Source organism: Cimex lectularius, unplaced genomic scaffold (assembly GCF_000648675.2).
Source record: "Cimex lectularius strain Harlan isolate CLEC.00 unplaced genomic scaffold, Clec_2.1 scaffold67, whole genome shotgun sequence".
Lineage (NCBI taxonomy): Eukaryota > Metazoa > Arthropoda > Insecta > Hemiptera > Cimicidae > Cimex > Cimex lectularius.
This window is the reverse complement of record NW_019392738.1, coordinates 678,344-685,573: the sequence shown is the minus strand read 5'-3', so window position 1 is coordinate 685,573 and position 7,230 is coordinate 678,344. Positions and strand designations below refer to the sequence as shown.

The following is a 7,230-nucleotide window of genomic DNA, read 5'->3' as shown; positions in this document are numbered from 1 at the left end:
GAAAATGTTTAAAATTAGTCGTACCGCATGAAATCACTATATAAAAAGTAAATAATTAAATCAAGTCAATCAAGAATCCATAGACATTCTCATATCTTTATTCTTAATTGTTATTTCATTAAGTACGGATATGGTGGGAAGTTTAGGAGCCGACAAACAGCTAAGGTTATCGCCGACCTTCTGCTTATCTGTACTATGTATATACACGGAAGTCCTTAATGAGGAGCTCAAGATAATAATGGAGATGCCCAATAGACTAAACTGGTAGGCGTGCGTAGGTCGCAAAAAGGTCTCTTTTAACATTTTACCGGGTCTAAATCTGGACAAATATCCCGACGCCGAATTTTCCAAGAATAGTTTTACTAAATATTGGATTAAGCTTAGCCGGGGCTGATAATCCAGATAGCAATTCTACCCGACTCACATATTAATTTCTTCTTTGTTGACCCAACAGGGGGTCGTTAGTCATCTTTAACGGTCTGTTGCGTTTTAACGTTTCCGAATGTAGAATAAGATTACTAAACTTCAGTTTTAAAATTTTTAATTGAGCTACTTTTACTTGCAGTGGAAAACGTTCTTTTTTTGAGAGTTTGAACTGATTTTGTGCCAGCTAGTTCTCAATTTTTTTAATGTTTTTTTTTTTTTTTTATACCGGATAAATAACGTATAATAATCAAATACACACGTCGATATCAAGGTAAACCCTCATCCGTTCGATCGAGTCAAATGGTAAACTGCAGCGAGTAAAATGGACGGCCGTTTTTTAAGTACCCTCGGCCAAAAGGTTCATACAACATTCATGCACCATCGGCTCCCATGTCATCCAGAAATCCGATACCATTTTTTTTATTTACAATATGCACCACTGGCGGAAACCTCAGGCCAGGGTGTATGATTCTAAGCATGCACATTTATAGAAAATCAGTTTGTAGCATTTCTTGACACCAAAAATGTAGACCTGGTCTAATTTACAACCAGGAATACATTTTTCTGATAGAAGTCCTGCGTCTCATTAATTAGCCCTTCTACACGTAGTGAAAAAGCTCTGCAACTCATATACGTACATACAACCTAAGTCCTAACCTAAGTCTCAGGACCTGCCATCATTCACGCTAATAAATACATTCCCACATTGACTAGAAACTTTATACTATAGGTACAATTCAAATTTTGAAAGCCATCGGGGTTCTGCGTTACAAACAATCACTCTAAAATGTATGTATAAAACTAACCCAGATTGGTGCGTCCAGGGGTACTGTTACCCAGACGCACATAAACATTCGATCTAATAAATACATTCATACATGTACAGTTGAAATTTAAGGAGTCACCGATATATTTATATATTTGACATTTCGCTAGTTCTTCCCCCTTTCACTTACTACTCTGGTGGTACTGTATAGTGCGCGACAAATCCGCCCACACAGGAAAACTCACTCCACCTATCACGCTAATTAATACATTCATCCAGGACGATCAACTAACTAATCTAGTTTGGTGGGTTTGTGGCGGACTCTACATTCCGCCATAAATTCGACCACGCACGCAAGCTCACTCAACTTATCACGCTAATTAATACATTCATCCAGGACGATCAACTAACTAATCTAGTTTGGTGGGTTTGTGGCGGACTCTACATTCCGCCATAAATTCGACCACGCACGCAAGCTCACTCAACTTATCACGCTAATTAATACATTCATCCAGGACGAAAAAAATAGCTAACCTAGTTTGGTAGGTTTGTGGGTACTCTACACTGTGCCATAAATCCACCCACTCGACCTATCACACTGATAAATATATTCATCCTAGACGATCAACTAAGTAACCTAGTTTGGTGGTTTGTGGCGTATTCTACGTTCCGCCACAAATCCGCCCACACAGGAAAACTCACTTCACCTATCACGCTAATAAATCCATTCAGTCAGGACGATAAAATAATTAACCTAGTTTGGTGGGTCTGTGATGTCTCTATATTCCACAAACCTTTTACTCAAACATTCCCGCTAATAAATACATTCTTTTTAGAATGGAAAAACGTGTGAAAAGGAAATTATTATCATTATTAATGGGTTGTCATTATTAATGCAGCCATATCCATTTATCTGCTTTAGGAATCCAATCAAATTTTTTCTGCTACCTGTGACTTGAATGTTGGCCCTGGCCGCACAACGGGCATCTCCGTAGCGTTTCTGCTATGCGTTAGTCCGGCGTGGCCAATTCGTCGTCGTATTATCAATATTCTTCGTTTTTTGCCCACGTTCTCCACGCTCCATCGTTTGAACGACGGTTTTATCTCTTTTAATTTGCCGGTCATTACAACCCTGCTGTTTTGCCAAACTTCGCAAGATAAATTTTTGTAAATTATTTGTGTGGGAAAATTAGTGTTTGTATATTATATTCAAACCTGGATATTTAAACCATAATATTGCCATTGTAAATTGATATATATTATTCATAACTTGAATCTTTTGCCGAGCTAGAAATTGAATATTTTAACAAATGAACTAATTCATTCAGGGTATATCCTGGCTTAAGGACGGAAGGCATTACATAAACAACAAGAGATTAAACATTATTCCAAGCTGCTAATTTATAATCATTAATGCAATATATAGGCATTTAATTATGCATGGAATAAACTATTTTTATATTTTTACTTTTTTCCATTTTCAATCCAACATAGACAATTTTTAAAAATATATTTATAAAAAATAAGTGATCATAATACTGAACTATTGTACTTTATTACATTATGTTTTATTATTATCGTATTTCTTTTTATACTGCAATTGTAGGCAAATTCTCGGGTATCCTGTGCACAAAATGAGGTTCAACTTATCGGATATAAAACAGCAAATATTTTTAACTGTGTTATTCATTGTATGTTCATATTTATTATTCTTTATTTATTGGACAGAATGTATGTATTAGCGAAAATTGTGGGGTCAGACTGCTTGATTTACGAGGAATATCGAGTACTTTGGCAAGAACGACTGTAATATGTACGACTGTATTTTCTTGGTTTAAATGAAAAGAGTGGATAAAAAAAATTCTATTGAAATCAATATACTGATCGGATGTGATTTATTAGCGTGAATGGAAGGACTTCTTTCCTACTTACCCCGAGGAATATTGAAATTCCTGGGTGTAGTGTGATAGTAATTTATTAGTGTGAAAATAACGATCCAGATAAACTTCGAGGTCTCTGAGGTAGTGTGAACCATGTCTGGTATGTAATGTATAGTAAATGTAATGTATTAGCGTGAATGGAAAACCTATCCCAATTACAACATCGAATGTCGAGTACTGTGGGATGATAGAAGTCAGATGTGAGAATATAATTTATTAGCGTTCATGAAAGGGGTTTATCCTCTATAACCCCGTGGAATAAAGAGTACTCTGGTAGGGTAAACAAATTATAGTGTGTTAATGTAATTTATTAGCGTGAATGGCTGGCCTTCATTCCTAATTACCCCGAGGAATATCGAGTTCTCTTAGGTAGTAGGAATGAAGTGTGATGTGTGAATGTAATTATTAGCGTGAATGATGAGGCTTCTTCAATTATTTTTCTTTTATCATGACAAAAATTTGGATAAAATCCAGAGTGACCAATTTTTAAATGGAGAAAAAATTGTCCCTAGCTAAAATTCAACTCACAAGTTATTATTTTTATTGCTATAAAAATTTGCATATGAAGGCTTCAAAAGGTAGTAAAACTGAATCCGAATTGTTGTTTTTTTTAATAAAAATTGTTTCCTAAGTTTTAGTGTGCAGTGTAATTGTATTCGTTTTGTTCGACATCCCTATATTGAGAAAACGCCTATCAAAAAATGTAAGACTTGGTTTTTGAAGAAGATGAATGTCTGCATTGATGCGATGTGCATAAGATGATTTAACTTTTTTTTAAATTTGTTATGTACCTAACCTATAACATAAAACGTTGATACGGTTTTGTTCATTTTAATCTTATTTTTCGAATTAATAGCAATATTAAATTTAAGCTCTATTAACAATAGCAGCAACGGCAGAAGAGTAGCAATGGCGTTGATGTTTAATAAAGCCCAGAGGAGTTCTGAAACCAAAATATCATAAAAATAAATTCAATTAATTTAGGTTTTAAGTTGAGATAAAAAAGTCAGTGTCACGAGCGGGATTCGAACCTACGACCTTCGGCTTGATACGCCGCTACTCTACCACTTGAGCTATCGTGACCCCTCGGGCACCAACTTCCGATCTCAACCCCACCTTTTGAATGTTCCCTCCAATTTACCATTTTTCAAACTTTTTTACATTTCAACAACTTTTTTATCTCAACTTAAAACCTTAATTAATTGAATGTTAATTATTGGTCAAGCGGACCACGAAAAATAGTGAATTTAATGAATTAAAAAGGAGGGAACATTTAAAAGGTGGGGGTTGAGATGGGAAGTTGGTGCCCGGGGGGATCGAAGTCACGATAGCTCAAGTGGTAGAGTAGCGGCGTATCAAGCCGAAGGTCGTGGGTTCGAATCCCACTCGTGACACTGACTTTTTTATCTCAACTTAAAACCTTAATTAAATGAATGTTATCAATTGGTCAAGCGGAACACGAAAAAAAGTGAATTTAATGAAAATAAATATTGATAAAACCCCAGAGCACAAAAATGTTTGTTTTTATTTCTATAAAAATTTGTATGTACTGGCTTTAAAAAAAGAATTCTTATATACCGAATTAATATAATTATGTTATTTTTACGAGGGTTCGCAACAGTAGAGACATATCAATAATCAGGGTGCCGGTGTTTTTCGTTTTTTAAAAAAAAAGCCCATTTGTAAGTATGTCGGGTTCGCATGCAGGGCCTCTGGATTTGAACCCGGGACCTTTACCTTATAGTGATGAGCGCCTTGTCAACCCATAAACCGTTGCGGCCACCGACGCCCCCAATCGTGGGTATTATTTTATTTATCCAACATTGATTTAGTTAACCTTCAAATACACACGAAAGTTGTGGAAAAAACACTTTTTAACTGGTGGTTGGCTACAGAAAAGTACAATTGTCTTTCGACTTAGTAACCCCTGCAAAAGTCTCATAAAATTAGCTCCACGTCCGTACATATTTCTTCTAAGTGTAATATTTGTTAATATATGCGTGAAATGAGTGAGGTTAGTATTTAAAAGGTATATTTATTTAAATATAGACTTTTGTGCTTTTGAGTGTGTTTGTGTGCTGGAAAGGGAATGGAAAAAACACTTCTGAAGTAATTTCCCGTTTTTTCGATATAAAACTGGTGAAGCCGGGTTGAACAAGCAAAGTGGGCTTATGCGAGAAAAGACACATTCAGATACGTCGTTCTCTTTTCGTTTTCTTTTCAAAGCCGGAAAGGGTGTGGCCGTGCAAATATCGAAAATAAAATAAATGTGAAAAGGGCAACGGCAAAAAAGAGGGCCCAGGGAGAGTGGCGTCTGTGAATAACTGTGTAAACAAGTAGTAGGATATGTTTGCCCGTGAAGTGGCAAGTATTGGAGTCGTGGTTTGAGTGGGAAAGAGTGCCTCGGAGAAGCGTGTAAAGAAAAGGAGTCTACGTGCCTGGAATGAGGTCCGACGTATTGGCCGGTACTTTGATCCATAGCGCACGTCAAAGACAATTGTCGACTGGCCACAAATCAACTCGCTCCGGCCCTTTTTCGAAATGGCCCTTGAATTATTCAATATGGAATGAGTTATGGAGTCTTGACCGTTGGACACCCTGCGCAAAAGCAAATAACTCGCAATTTTTTTGTCTCCACCCCTACTTCCATTCTGCTGGATATGTTTTCTTTTTAGGAGCCATTTTTATTTAAAACACTTGCAAGAACTCCACGCAAAAAATATTTCAACCCTTCTAAAAGTTTTATATTTGGTGCGTAGGAAGTCATACAGTTTTAAGGGTTTTTTTTTAATTTGCCTCCGTACAAATATGGCTCAAAACATTACATGATCTATAAAAATACGGATGGCATTTGTAAAAAACAAAATACAACCTGAACCTTCCGAATTTTATCCAATTACTTGATTGGGTTTAATGTATATTATCTAGGTAATAGGGGAAGAGGCCATTCACGCTAATAAATTATAACCGCACGCCAAAATTCCCCACACTACCTCACAGCACTCGATATTCTCAGAATAAATGCGGAAAAAGCCACCCGATTTTCCGTAATAAATTACATTTATACACCAGATTACATTCACACTACCCCAGGGAACTCGATATTATAATTAGACTCAAAGCAAATAACTCGCTATTTTTTTGTCTCCACCCCTACTGCTCCTCCGCTGAATATGTTTTCTTTTTCGGAGCCACTTTTATTAAAAACCCTTGTAAGCACCCCACGCAAAAGACATCTCAACCATTCTGAAAGTTTTATATTTGGTGTATCGGAAGTTTTACAGCTTTGACAGTTTTACTTTTTGTTTAATTTGCCTCTTTACAAATATGTCACAAAATATTACAAGATGTACCAAAATATAATGGCATTTGTAAAAAAACAACCTGAACCTTCTGAATTTTGCCCAAATACTTGATATTCCTCTAGGTAATAGGGGAAGAAGCCTGCCATTCACGCTAATAAATCATAAATGCACACCAGATTTCCCTCACACTACCTCACAGCACTCGACATTCTCAGAATAAATGTGGAAAAAGCCGCCCCATTTTCTGTAATAAATTATATTTATATACCAGATTTCATTCAAACTACCCCAGGAAACTCGATATTATCATTAGTCACAAAGTAAATAATTCGTTTTTTTTCTCCACCCCTACTGCTCTTCTGCTCGATATGTTTTCGTTTTGGAAGCCATTTTTACTAAAACCCCATGCAAAATACATCTCAACCCTTCTAAAAGTTTTATATTTGGTGTGTCGGAAGTTTCACAGCTTTAAGAGTTTTTCTTTTTTTTTTCATTTGCCTCTTTACAAATATGGCACAAAATATTACAAGATGTACAAAAATACTAACGGCATTGGTAAAAAAGAAAAAAACAACCTGAACCTTCTGAATTTTGCCCAAAAACTTGATATTCCTCTAGGTAATAGGGGAAGAAGCCTGCCATTCTCGCTAATAAATTACATTTATACACCTGTTTGTGTCTCCACCCCTTCTTCTACTCTGCTGGATAGGTTTTCTTTTTGGGATCCAACTTTTTTTTTAAATCCTTACAAGAAGCCTTCGCAGAACATAACTCAACCTTCTAGAAGTTTATA

At 36.1% G+C, this 7,230-nt stretch overlaps 1 non-coding gene across 1 annotated transcript; it reads left to right on the top strand.

The window, feature by feature from the left end:
* The first annotated feature begins 4,453 nt into the window (after nt 1–4,453).
* On the top strand, nt 4,454–4,526 carry Trnad-auc. The gene has a single exon. It is a non-coding gene; the product is annotated as a tRNA-Asp (tRNA).
* The last annotated feature ends 2,704 nt before the right edge of the window (nt 4,527–7,230 follow it).